The following is a 12,181-nucleotide window of genomic DNA, read 5'->3' as shown; positions in this document are numbered from 1 at the left end:
ACTTTGTACTGGTAAGTACTTAAATTGTGTTTGTTAGGAAAGTAATGTGATGTTCCACCCTGTCTTGCCTTTCCTTTATCTGACCAAGGCCGTCGTCCTTTTTTTCTAAGTTTTGAATAAATGTCGAAATAATATACTACTACTTCTCTGAATTTTTTTGGCCAGGATAGTCATCAGGGAAATATATATACTATTGTGACAGCCCAGTATCTTCCTGAACCAAATCAAATCATTTAAGGGTTCATTTTGGTTAAGACAAGATCAATTGTGATTCTGTGTCCGGCGGGACAGTAAGACTCTGCAAGTTACGTACTTCAGAGCAGCGAAGGGGGTTGATCATTTATAATAATCCCTCCTAATTTAAATAAATAATAAGACCCAACACTGTTTACTATGTACGTTAAGTTACATAAGTACACAGAGAGAGAGAGAGTAGATTAAACATAACTGGCCGCATGTAAAATTTTAATGTTTGAAGTGTTTGCTGTGTGTTTATGTTGATTGTTACTGTTCTGGTTTTTGTTTTTAACTCTGTAATGCACTTTGAATTGCTCTATGTATGAATGGTGCTTCATAAATAAACTTGCCTTGCCTATCTATTAAATGCTTCAGGGACTACTGGCCAAATCCCTCCGGATCCATGTCCGGTCCGTCTCTGATCCGTCACGGCACCGAATTTGATAGGTTTCTATTCTAGTCAATGTGTTAACTTCCACTGGATCCGCTCCGTTGCGTTCCAGCTGCGGATCGGATGAGATATGCAAGATTTCTATTTTTGCTGTATGCCGGAGCACGAAGCATCAATCTCAACAGAGCAGATGGAGCGGAGACAGGAAGTCAGGTTTCACCGAAACAAAATGAAAACATCCGGTTTATTTTCAGAATAAAACACTCTGTGTTATCACCAGATCGTATTTCACTTAACTACAACAACAAACCAAAGTCATGATGAGCGGAGCCAGGCCTGGAGTCAACAGGTCAGAGGTTTTCAGAGGACCAGAAAGACAACATGGATGAGGAGAGGAGGAGGAGGAGAATCCTTGATTTAGGTATTAGCTGTCTGGCGGTCTTGCTCCGTGATGCATTATGAAAACAGACGAGAGAGCATGGAGACGGACCACAGCGGATCAGAGATGGACCGGACACGGATCTGGTGGAAGTCCGAAGTCTTTCTCTTTCTTTCTCTAGATAGAGATGCTGTTCATTTTGTGCAGAGCTCTTGTTACAGCTAACTTGTAGACAAAGCTGTAATTGGTAAATGGTAAATGGACTCATACTTATATAGTGCTTTTCTAGTCTTTCTGACCACTCAAAGCGCTTTTACACTACTCGTCACATTCACCCATTCATACCCATTCACTCACTGATGGTAGAGGCTGCTACAGTAAGGGACCATGAGTGTTAGCTAATCTCATTAGTTCACATTCACACACTTCTGAACAGAGGGAGCAATTCAGGGTTCAGTGTCTTGCTCAATGACACTTCAGCATGTGACTGCCAGAGCTGGGATCGAACCGCCAACCTTCAGATTGATAGACGACCGACTCTACCCACTGAGGAACAGCCGCCCCCCCACTGAAAGACTCCCAACATGCAGGCCTGCTCATCGTACCTAAAGTCTCTAAAAGTAGTATGGGAGGTAGAACCTTCAGTTATCAGGCCCCTCTCCTTTGGAATCATCTACCAGTCCGGGTCCGGGAGGCAGACACCTTCTCTACTTTTAAGAGTAGGCTTCAAACTTTCCTTTTTGATAAAGCTTATAGTTAGAGCTGGATCAGGCTTGGACCAGGTCTTAGTTCTGCTGCTATAGGCTTGACACTGGGATCCTGTCTTTCCCTCTCTCCCCTCTCTCTGCCTGTCTCTGTCCCATTAAAGTTACTAACCATAGACCTTTCTGGAGTCCCTGAGCTCCCTTGTCTCGTAGGTTCCTCTGGATCTCTGCCGTAGATTCCTTTTTTGGTTCTGTCATTCATTCTTTCATCCTTTCTTTCTTTCTTTCTTTCTTTCTTTCTCTCTCTTTTCTTCTTTCTTTCTTTGTTCCTTCCATGTTTCTTCATCCTTTATGTCTCCTTTTCTCATCCTTCTGTCATTCCTTCACCATTTATTCTCCTCTTTTTCTTTCTTCTGGTCTCCCTCTCTTCTCTCTTTTCTTAGACCTTTCTGGAGTCCCTGAGCTCCCCCCTTCAGCTGGGTCCTGAGCTTGTCTAAGTAGTTCTCTTGTTTATCAAGATATCTGACCCTGCTTTCTTTTTGCAGTAAAATGTCTCAGCCATACAGAATCCTTGATGTGTGAGAAAACAAAAGGCTGTTTCTGCAGTGTACTGTTGTAATCTCTTCACTTGACACCTCCCCTGATACAACAGTTAATGGTCTCATTAACTTTAATGCATGAATATTAAAATCAATTTCAAAAGCAGCTAAAATCTCCTCATAGAAAAGGGAAAACTTGACTTTCTCTTCAAGCAACCTTTGCACAAAGTGTGTGGTTTAATAGTAGGGTTTAATTCATCTCTTATGCAGCACAAACTTGTAATTTAAAAGCGTTATTTGAAAACTTTTCTCTTTGATTTTCTGCATAAACTCTTAAAATAAATCAGTGTATCCAATAACACGGTGCTAAAAGTATAACAAGGGTAAGCTTTATGAGGAAATAAACCAGTACCCATTTGCATTGGGGTTTTATAATGGAAGCCAGGGGCATGTAGCTCTACCCAATCATTCTTTACAGTGCACTTACTTCCTCTTTATGAATGAGAATATAACTGAATGTCTCCAATTCCAGCTTTTCTAGACGGACTGGACAGGAAATCGTTTTCAGTTGCAGCTGTGATGCATCTGTTCTTGACCTTACATTACTCACCCGTCTTTAATGCGAGTGCTTTTTAACCCAGCGTCACCTGCTTCCTGAGATGACTATTGCAACACAGGCAAGTTGAATCATGGATCTATATAGCTGCCAATCTGGCTTTGTTCGCCCAGCAGCGTTTTATAATGGGAGGGCAGGGACTGAGGTTTGATCTGAGAGAGCCATCAGCACACAGCAGGCCCCATCAGGCCCGGTGGCATACAGGTAATTATCTCCATATGTCTGTACAAAGGTCCTCCACCACTTAAATGTGGTGATATGGAAATGGAAGAAAGTGGTCTTACAAAGGGAATTAAAAGATTCAGGGTTTCCTATTTTCACTGAAAACTATACAGCATTATTCCTCCGCCCCGGGAACATTCATCCCGTAGACCTGTTTCCTGGTATTTGTGAAGTGATTACGCCCCCATTATCCAGAAGAAAGGATAGAAGAGGAGGCTTCTGGGAATCAGCTGAAATATAATATCCTAATAATCACATCAAGGTGCTGCTCTGGGTGTAGGCGGTTTAAAAAAACGGGATGTACCTTCTGTTAATTAAAATAGAGGATTAATAATCAGTCATTCAAGATACAGACATGAGATTTCTTCCTTTAACACCTGCAGAAATTCAACCTTTCAATAAGTCTGTAATAAATGTTTCCTAACTCTACAGCTCAGCTTACACCCAGCTGGAACGGTCACCTTGAATCTGGTCCTGCTCGAGGTTTCTGCATATTGACAGGAAGGTCTTTGCTAAAGCTGGAATTTGTTGTGCTTTCATTGTGTCTATTTTACATGTAAAGCATCACAGGAAAACTTAAGTTGTGTTTTAATGCTAGACAACAAGCTGTTAATCACTGATCTTAAATATCTACATATCTATATCAGTTTGAAACGCTTATTTTTTCTTTAAGCTTGGCAGATTGATTGAGATGCAAGAAGATCCAAAGGAGGCTAGAATGTAAGGATGTTGAAATGTTATAAGTCTATTAATATTTTTATTATGCATGCACTGTAACACTACACTTAAGGTGTTTCTTAAAGCTGGGGTATGCAAGTTTGCAGAACCTAGCAGTACTTCACTCTGTAAAGTATTCAACTAAATTGACTCCTGTTGATTTATAGAGTCTGGATCCTCCTCTCTCTGGTGCTCTGGTTCATAAAGGTGTCTTTGTGAGTCCAAAAGAAATGGCAGAATCTTTTTGTTTGTTTGTTTGGTTGGTTGTATTTTTGTGTCTTTCAAAGACTACAGACCTGAACAGCTGATCAGTGCCCTGCAGGTAAAAGAATGTGTAAGTGGGGTTTTCTGACAGCAAAGAAAAGCGCTGAGAGATCTCTAAATGGAGCGTACACTTACATAAACATTCATGTTTGAGTCAGACTTTCTTAAAACTAGCTTAATACATTGTTAGAAGTGACTCTGCCTGCAGTGGTTGATAGCCAAGCTACCCTGCCAGTTCTCTTCCTGGTTTCTCAATGAAGAGGCCGAGCAAAGTACCATAAAATCCAGACTATAAGTTGCCCCAGTATTCAAGTTTTTGGGCAGGCTCCCAGAGGCAAAAGGTTGCAACTATCTTCCTGTGTGAGAACTTCCGTTGCTTTCAACAAAGGGCAGTTTCAGTGCAGCTGTGAAGCTCTTTCTAGAACCATCTGTCTTCACCATCCTGCTAGATAACAGTACGGTAGTAGAGCTCAGTAGAGGTGGCGTTTGCAGATGGACCAAGACTTGTGTCAGCCCTCTCCTCTGGTCGATTCTCAGTCACTCCACAAAGTTTATCTACTAAACAGCATGCTACAGTTTTCTTTAAATGCAACAAAATGAGGGTGAAACGCCGTTAAAAAGTGGTGCTGCTAGACTCGCCTTTCTCCATGTGTATCCCAACATGCTTTGCGCAGCGAAACAGTTGCTGGCTTCTTTGAGCACCATCATCTGGGTGAAATACTGTAATGCAATATGGTGCCTCTCTCTGCAGTTTATACCCATATCTCATCCAACCCCACTTCAAAAATTCACTGTCCTTTCAAGCTCCTCTTTTGCCTGGTATCACAGTCTTAAGTGTTATCACAGCTGTTTTCCCCTGTTTTTAAACTTTTCCAATAAACTTAAAAATGTCCTTACAGCAGCATTAAGCTTGTGTTTTCAGCTTTGCATACAGTGTTTTTTCACATATTACAGGTAGAAGCTGAGTGAGTTCTGAAGTTAATGGTCACCTTTAACCTCTCCTGACTTTCTGTGATCGTGACGATGCAGAAACATTTCCCTTGACGTGAGTCTAAACTTTCTTCCAGGCTCTTATTTGCATAACTTCTCTGTTCAGTTGTCTCCCTGTCTATGAAATACCATCAATATCCATAGTCTGTACCTTTGTACAATCTCACACGGTAATGAGTCTGTGCTGCAGTATCAAGCAGTGATGGATGGGAAGGCTTTACTCGATGTCAGTCTATTAAAGAGCTCACTCTTGTACTGAGGGGGAAAAAAAGGCTCAAATTTCTTGACTACAAAGCACGGGCGATGTTTCACTTCTCCTTTTAAGATTTACTGAGTGAAAGAATTGTCAAATCTGACATTTTACGGTTAAGCGCTACAACAAGGCGGTACAGCAGCTGGTCCCGTTCAGAGGGAAGGTTGCCTCCAAAGACACCCAGTGAGACGAGACGCTCTTAAGGCTTGTTAAAGTTCTCTGGAGTCTGCAGGAGAGTTTGAACTTTGTGACTAAATCAGTTTAAAAAGACAAAAAAGTTTGCACACAGGAGCCCCAAGGTCTCTTTGAATCCATCAAGGTGGGTAAAAAGAGAGTTTAGGGGCTTTGTCCTCCACACCATCCTTGAGAATGAGACATTACAATCCCTGATAATCCTGGTATAGCTGCAGCTTTCTGTAAATAGGCCCCCCGTTATTTGAATTGCCTGCAGTCTGCAGTGCATTTTATATTATCCTCTGCAGAATGTGAGGTCCTGATATCCCGGCGTCCCGTACAGAATCTCTGGTGGGATTAGAGTCCATTTTTGCATTATGTGACGCCCGACGACTGCAACAGATGACTCTTATCTGTCAGGCCTTTGTGTCCTTTACTTCACTAGGGGTGTGGAGGAGTTTAAGCTTTGCTGACTCCTAAAATGTGATGACAGTTAAATCACAGAGGTGCCTGCACACATCAGGACAGAACCTCAGAAACCCCTAGACCTCCTATAGTAAGAAAAAGCATGCTTCATGCAAACACCTCACTCAGAACAGACTGGGAATATCATCCCTATGGAGAAGGCTGTTTTGTGCTTTTTGATACTTGGATCATTCGCCATGTGAGCACTTGATGCGACCAGCTCTTCCTGGTTGTGGCAAAACTGCTCCTCCTCTACAAGTCTGCATATGATGTGACAAGTTTCCTCTTAGAATTGATAGAAATACGGCAATGATTGTTCAATTTTGGTAACAGATAAATGAAAATGTACTATTTTGCAGCTGCACAGCTAATTCAACAACCCCCAAATATTGTTTTGCATTCTATATATTAATGTATAGCCCATGAAAACATGGTTTGGGTGTATGGAAGGCTGCAAAGAGGTACACAAATGTGCATCTGTTTCATATCTCCTGATGATAATCCAATATTGGATTCCCCTCGTGAGGACCATAGCTGTATAAATGATGGACGTAGTATCCGTGACGTCACCCATCTGTTCCTGAAGCGCTGCTTTGAGGCCAATCAGCGGCGGCAGCCATATTGGAAATGTTGAACTCAACACAACTGCTGTCAAGCTAGAAATGAGCTATCCAGACTACACTTGTCTTTTGAACCAGGCTGTAAACATGTTTATTTCTGCTGTAAAGATCGTCTTCTTTGAATTGGTGTGTATGTGGTTTCAGGTACGTCCTGAGCCAGCCTCAAGTGGACACTCGATGAACTGCAGTTTTTAACACTTCTACATTGGCTTCAATTCTCACAGCTGGAGGTTGCCGCTTGGTGAGGACTGAAAACAGTACTTTTTCTATCTTTCGTGATGTTTAAACGTACTACTTCTGAAGAAAGAAGTCTGCATGTGACGTTGAAATTGATGTTTGTAACCAAGTCTGCAATTTGCTGCTGCTCTAATGAAGTTTCAGCCATATTTCAGGCCTGTGTCTCGGTTTCCTGTCGTCATCTGGACACTTGTGTTGATGAGGTGATGCACAGGACATGATTTTGTTTTCTCTAATAATAAGAGAAGTATCCCTCAGTCATGTTAGGTCTCATCTGTGCAGCAAAGAAGCTAAGTTCCCCTTCCCCCAAAGCAACAGTTCTGTTTCATGAAAGCATCCATCTGTAGATCCAGAAAGTAAGTATTTTAAATTTAAAAAGCTGCCTCTTTCTCTTCATTCCCTCTTTGTTAAGACAGTTAATCCATAACAGTCTTTTTACTCTTATTACTAGTTGTTTATTTCCATTTTATCAGACTGAGAGCCTCGCAGTAGTGTCCACTCTCACCGGCGAGAGTGTTGAGATCTCTTTACTCCTGAAGGTATCTCTCTTTGAAGTGAAATAAATAATTTCTGTGCTGTTAGAGGGAGTTGCTCTTACAGCTGAGGTGGGATTCCTCCGCTATGAAGCCCTCTGGGGAAGAAACCGTATGTTGAAGTATTTAAGGAGGGACCTGTCAATCATCCTTTTTACAGCTGATACCTCCTGAACCACCACAGACCACCTCAGAGAAGTAGAAACTGAAGGCTGGTGGTGTAAACACTCAATTAAAACCAGATATAATCACAAATGTGGACACACTTCCTAAAGAAACGTGATGTTTGGAGGGTTTTGGGGAGATGTAGGAAGGCGTGGACGAGCCTCCGCCGTTCCCTGCGTTCGCTCTGACTTGTTCTCTTTTATTGAAGCTGCCTCCCAGCTCTCTGCTCTGCTCTCACTTCATCACTTCCTCCCGTGTGGCTGTTATCAGCGCTCAATGACTCTGACTCTTGACCTCTTGGACGACGTGGAATCACTCTTCTTCTTTCATTTTCATTAGACTACTTTCTTCATGCCACATTATTCACAGATTTGAGTTTAACAGCACAGGAACAGGTCATGTGATCTGCTTGGATTTAATGTACTAAAGGCTAAACTGTGAATTCCTTCAACATGCCGTCTGCAGAAACACTCGTCTATTTTCAGACCAGACCTCCTGGACTCTGTGAGGGTGAGTTTACGATGGTAACCCCCGTATGGAGGAGTTCAGGGGTTGGAGGGGGCGCGGCCTCTAACCTGACCTTTCTCATGCCCACCACATGAAGCCAGGACCGGAGCCTTAAACTGGAGCTGAGTGGTTATATTGGGTCGAGCTAACAGCGCTAAGCAGGAGGTACTTAACCCTGTCAGGACCACGCATGAAACTCAGAACCCCTGAGAACAGTCTGAGAGGGTCCGTCTCAAATAAACACAAATAAACTGAAGAATGCAAAAACTGGGTCAAAATATCTGAGCACGATCATGTATCATGGAAGGGTTTCAGTTTGACCAGATTAACTCAGAGGCTCCAGATCGCTGATTTTACTTCACTGGATGTGAATTATCTGCTATTTAGGAACGTACACTGGAAGGAAACATGCATTAAAAATAAGGAAAATTTAAATATGAATAAATAAAAATTAATTAATTAATAAGTAAAAATAAGAAAAACCATAATAATGATAAGAAGAAGAAGAAGAAGAAGAAGAAGAAGAAGAAGAAGAAGAAGAAGAAGAAGAAGAAGAAGAAGAAGAAGAAGAAGAAGAAGAAGAAGAAGAAGAAGAAGAAGAAGAAGAAGAAGAAGAAGAAGAAGAAGAAGAAGAAGAAGAAGAAGAAGAAGAAGAAGAAGAAGAAGAAGAAGAAGAAGAAGAAGAAGAAGAAGAAGAAGAAGAAGAAGAAGAAGAAGAAGAAGAAGAAGAAGAAGAAGAAGAAGAAGAAGAAGAAGAAGAAGAATGCATTTTTAAACAGATGAGTATTTTTAAACTGTATACAGTCAACTTAATAAATTAAGCTTTTTACCTCAGATGGTAGTCATTTTAGTCATTTTAAATAACATTGGTATGACAAAGTAGACTATATTGTCTTTTGATCTTTGTCTTATCTTACTGTTATTTATCACACTTCATTTAAACTAAATTAACTTATTGCTCTCCTTCACAGACCCTCTGGTCTCATGTACAGATCCGGTGCTTGACTTGACTTGTAGCATGTATATATGATGGATGTGTTGTAAATGTTAAATGTTGTATTGTAAGCTAATAATTAATTTAATTAATTAATTATTAACTTAATTGCCCTTCTCGGGATCAATAAAGTTGTCTGAATCTGAATCTGAAATTAGGTGCAGCATCTTGTAGCTCCTGTTTTTGTTGCCACAAATATGTATTGTGTTTTTAAATATAAATAAATAAATTAGTTTGTGAATTAAATACGAAATAGGGCCTCTCTCTGGGATCGTCCCTGAAAAATTTGAGACAAGAGTTACAACCTAAGACCATACAGGGTATGAACACAGGGCCCAGGTTTAGAAACACCAGAATACCCTTTTAAAACCTTGGTGAAACCAGTATGTTGGCATGACTGTCCATCGGTATAGTGACTTTAGAATGAGGCAGAGATGTTGGTCTCTTCCTATCTGTGAGGGGAAAATCAAATCTCCCTCTGCCACAGAAATAAGTCAGCGTCAACACCGCATTAAAGAATAAAAACATCATGATAAGCTTGCAGTTTTATATGCATGTTTCTTCTAGATCTTAGTCTACAGACTGACTTTCAGCTTGACAAATTAAATGACCCTGATTTTTTTATTATTTAAAGTAACATCTATTAAGTCCAGGCTTTCTAAATCCTCAAACAAGTCCTCCCTACCCCACTTTGAATGCATGCAGCTTTAAGGTTTGTTCTGAGTTAAGACTGGATGGATCTTGAGGCTCGTTCCTGGCACTATAAATGAACATTTTAACGTGAAAGCAGCTGTAAACTTTGCGGTCGTGCACCACCACAGACAGTCTGTTTGAAGTCACAGAAATACTCTGTCACCGTGAGAATGAAAGTGCCTCTGAACTTTATTTGTTTCAGCTCTTTTCATTAAGTTTGAGGTTCTTAAAGAAGAGCGTAAAAACATCATCATAAAGTCACATATAGCATGAAACCCATGTACAGTCACACAGCGGCCTCACAGGGTCAGGTCGTGTCATGAGAAGGGTGGAGGGGTCCTATCAAGTTAAAGTGCCCCTCCACACACACACACACACACACACACAAACACCCCACCTTAAGGGCCACTCCGGCCTCAGAGCAAATCCCATAATTACAGGGAGGGTCAGAGATACCTCAGGAGTCTTTACTGTTAGCAACCTCAGCCCATCAGTCACCACAGAGTGTGACGCTTTGTTTTTGACCTGACTGTGTGAAACAGCCACATAACAGAGTGTGTAGATATGTGTGTGTGTCACTCAGGATGTGTGTTTGTTTGATTTTTGCTGCACTTTAAATGATTTCTCTCACATTCACGGTGCTTCCTAACTTCCCTTGCAGCTTGAACTCATTCAGACTCAGTGGAGGAGGACAGCAGCTAATAGCATCAGGGTAATATCCATCTATCCTTTATGGCGGGCACTTCCATTCATCCTTCCTGCCTGGGTCTAGACCTTATCTCATCAGCTCCAGAAAGCCGTGTTATCAGCGATGTCATTAATGGGCTTTTACCAAATTGCCCATCAGACGGTTTAAAAAGCTCTCAGTGCAGACGGGACAGTTTGCACGAGCTTGAGTGTAAAATTTCCTCCAAAAAACTACAGACTAAATTTAACTCATTATTCTGTCGTGTCAGAGATGTGGCGTTTCTCCAGGGTGATAAAAGCTAATTATGCGTGCACATGTCTTTTAATCAGATCAGGAGCTAAAAGTCTGCCCAGATCGACCACTTTAAAGTTCAACACAGCTTCAGGGAAACGAGAAAGTGTCTTTCTTCTCACAGCAATTTGGAAACAACTACCTGCATGTCACTTTCTATTACGACAAGTCGCCTCTACAGGAACGAATTGATCAGTGCTCTAAGGTTATCTCAGCGCCCCATCCATCACATATGCCATCCTCTATTTCAGAGTCCTCATTGGTAAATGACAGGACTCTTCAGGAGGAAGGTAAACTTGACTTCTGTCCCTCCTGGAGGCCAGTTCTTTTCCTGTCACTGCATTGCAAAACAATCTGGGATATACATGCATCATCATCTTCATCATCATCAGAGCTGCAAAACCGGGATTGAGTAACATCAGAGAACACAAGGGAGGGACTCTTTGGCCGTACCTCTCAAACGTCAGCTGCATGTGTTGACATGTGCCTCCTCTACTGCTCTTTACTGAACCTCCCACGCTACCAAGAGCCGAAACTGTCAGAAATTAAAGCTTAGAAAATTCAAAAAGCTCTCACACACACCTTAAGTTGTCCTTAAATGAAGTATGTTGCTCACCGGATTGACTGATTTAAAATGTTGCAACTTTCATAGGCAAATGTTGGTGCTCTTTAAAACCCCTATTGATCTTTATGTGCAAAGTTTAAGCATGACTTTTTATAACGTCACAGATGAGGTTGCACCGATATGCAAATTAATTTGAAATAAAATGTGCAAAATTCTCAGATTTACGTGCTGCATGACATGTTAGTGTCCTGAAACACGTCTCCTCTGTTTATATGTCCTTCCCAGCAGTGTTTAGTAAGAAGGTGATACTAAATAGTGGTGTTACTCTTCACAATAAACAGCAGAGTGAAGTGGAGTGAAGCTGCATGCATCCTCAGTGCAAAGCAGAACTTACCTCAGGTCCTGTTAGGCAACTCTTCCAGGAATATCTGTCTCTGTTTTTTTCTCCCCCACTTCACACTTCAGGAACTTTATAAATCCTTCCACAGGACGACAACGAGGAGCGCAGTACTCCCATAGTGGTTCGGTGTAAAGTCCAGGAGGAAGAGGAGCGAGGATGAAGCTGAAAGAAAACATGCAGAGTTTAAGAACCAGTTTCAACTGCTGCTGCTGCTGCCGCTAACTTCAACTTCAGCGCCTTCAAAGGCTCTGAACCAAAATGCTGCTGAGACACCTCAACACACCCTCAGGAGTCCCATCTCCACCCACTTTTTACACTGTCCCTCCTCTCTGACACACACACTCACAAACACACACACACACAAACACACACCTTACATGTGCCCAGATTGTGGGCTGTGCTCCCCCCTCTCTTGCCTGTGGGCTCAGGCCTTTGGGCCTTGGCCAGCACTAGGGCGTGTGTGTGCGTGTGCGTGTGCGTGTGTGTGTGTGTGTGTGTGCATTCATGTGTGTTTAGCATTCATTCTGTACATCTCTC

At 41.8% G+C, this 12,181-nt stretch overlaps 1 protein-coding gene across 1 annotated transcript in view; it reads right to left on the bottom strand.

Annotated features, from left to right (window-relative positions):
* fat2 (FAT atypical cadherin 2) overlaps positions 1-11,839 on the bottom strand; it is a 197,388-nt gene extending 185,549 nt beyond the window's left edge. Inside the window, exon 1 of the mRNA XM_034690510.1 lies at positions 11,639-11,839. The gene's annotated coding sequence lies outside the window, so the exon portion shown is untranslated. The remainder of the gene's footprint in view (positions 1-11,638) is intronic.
* Positions 11,840-12,181: the final 342 nt, after the last annotated feature.

Source organism: Notolabrus celidotus, chromosome 8 (assembly GCF_009762535.1).
Source record: "Notolabrus celidotus isolate fNotCel1 chromosome 8, fNotCel1.pri, whole genome shotgun sequence".
Taxonomy (NCBI): domain Eukaryota; kingdom Metazoa; phylum Chordata; class Actinopteri; order Labriformes; family Labridae; genus Notolabrus; species Notolabrus celidotus.
The sequence above is the reverse complement of the archived record's forward strand: the minus strand, read 5'-3'. Positions and strand labels throughout refer to the sequence as shown.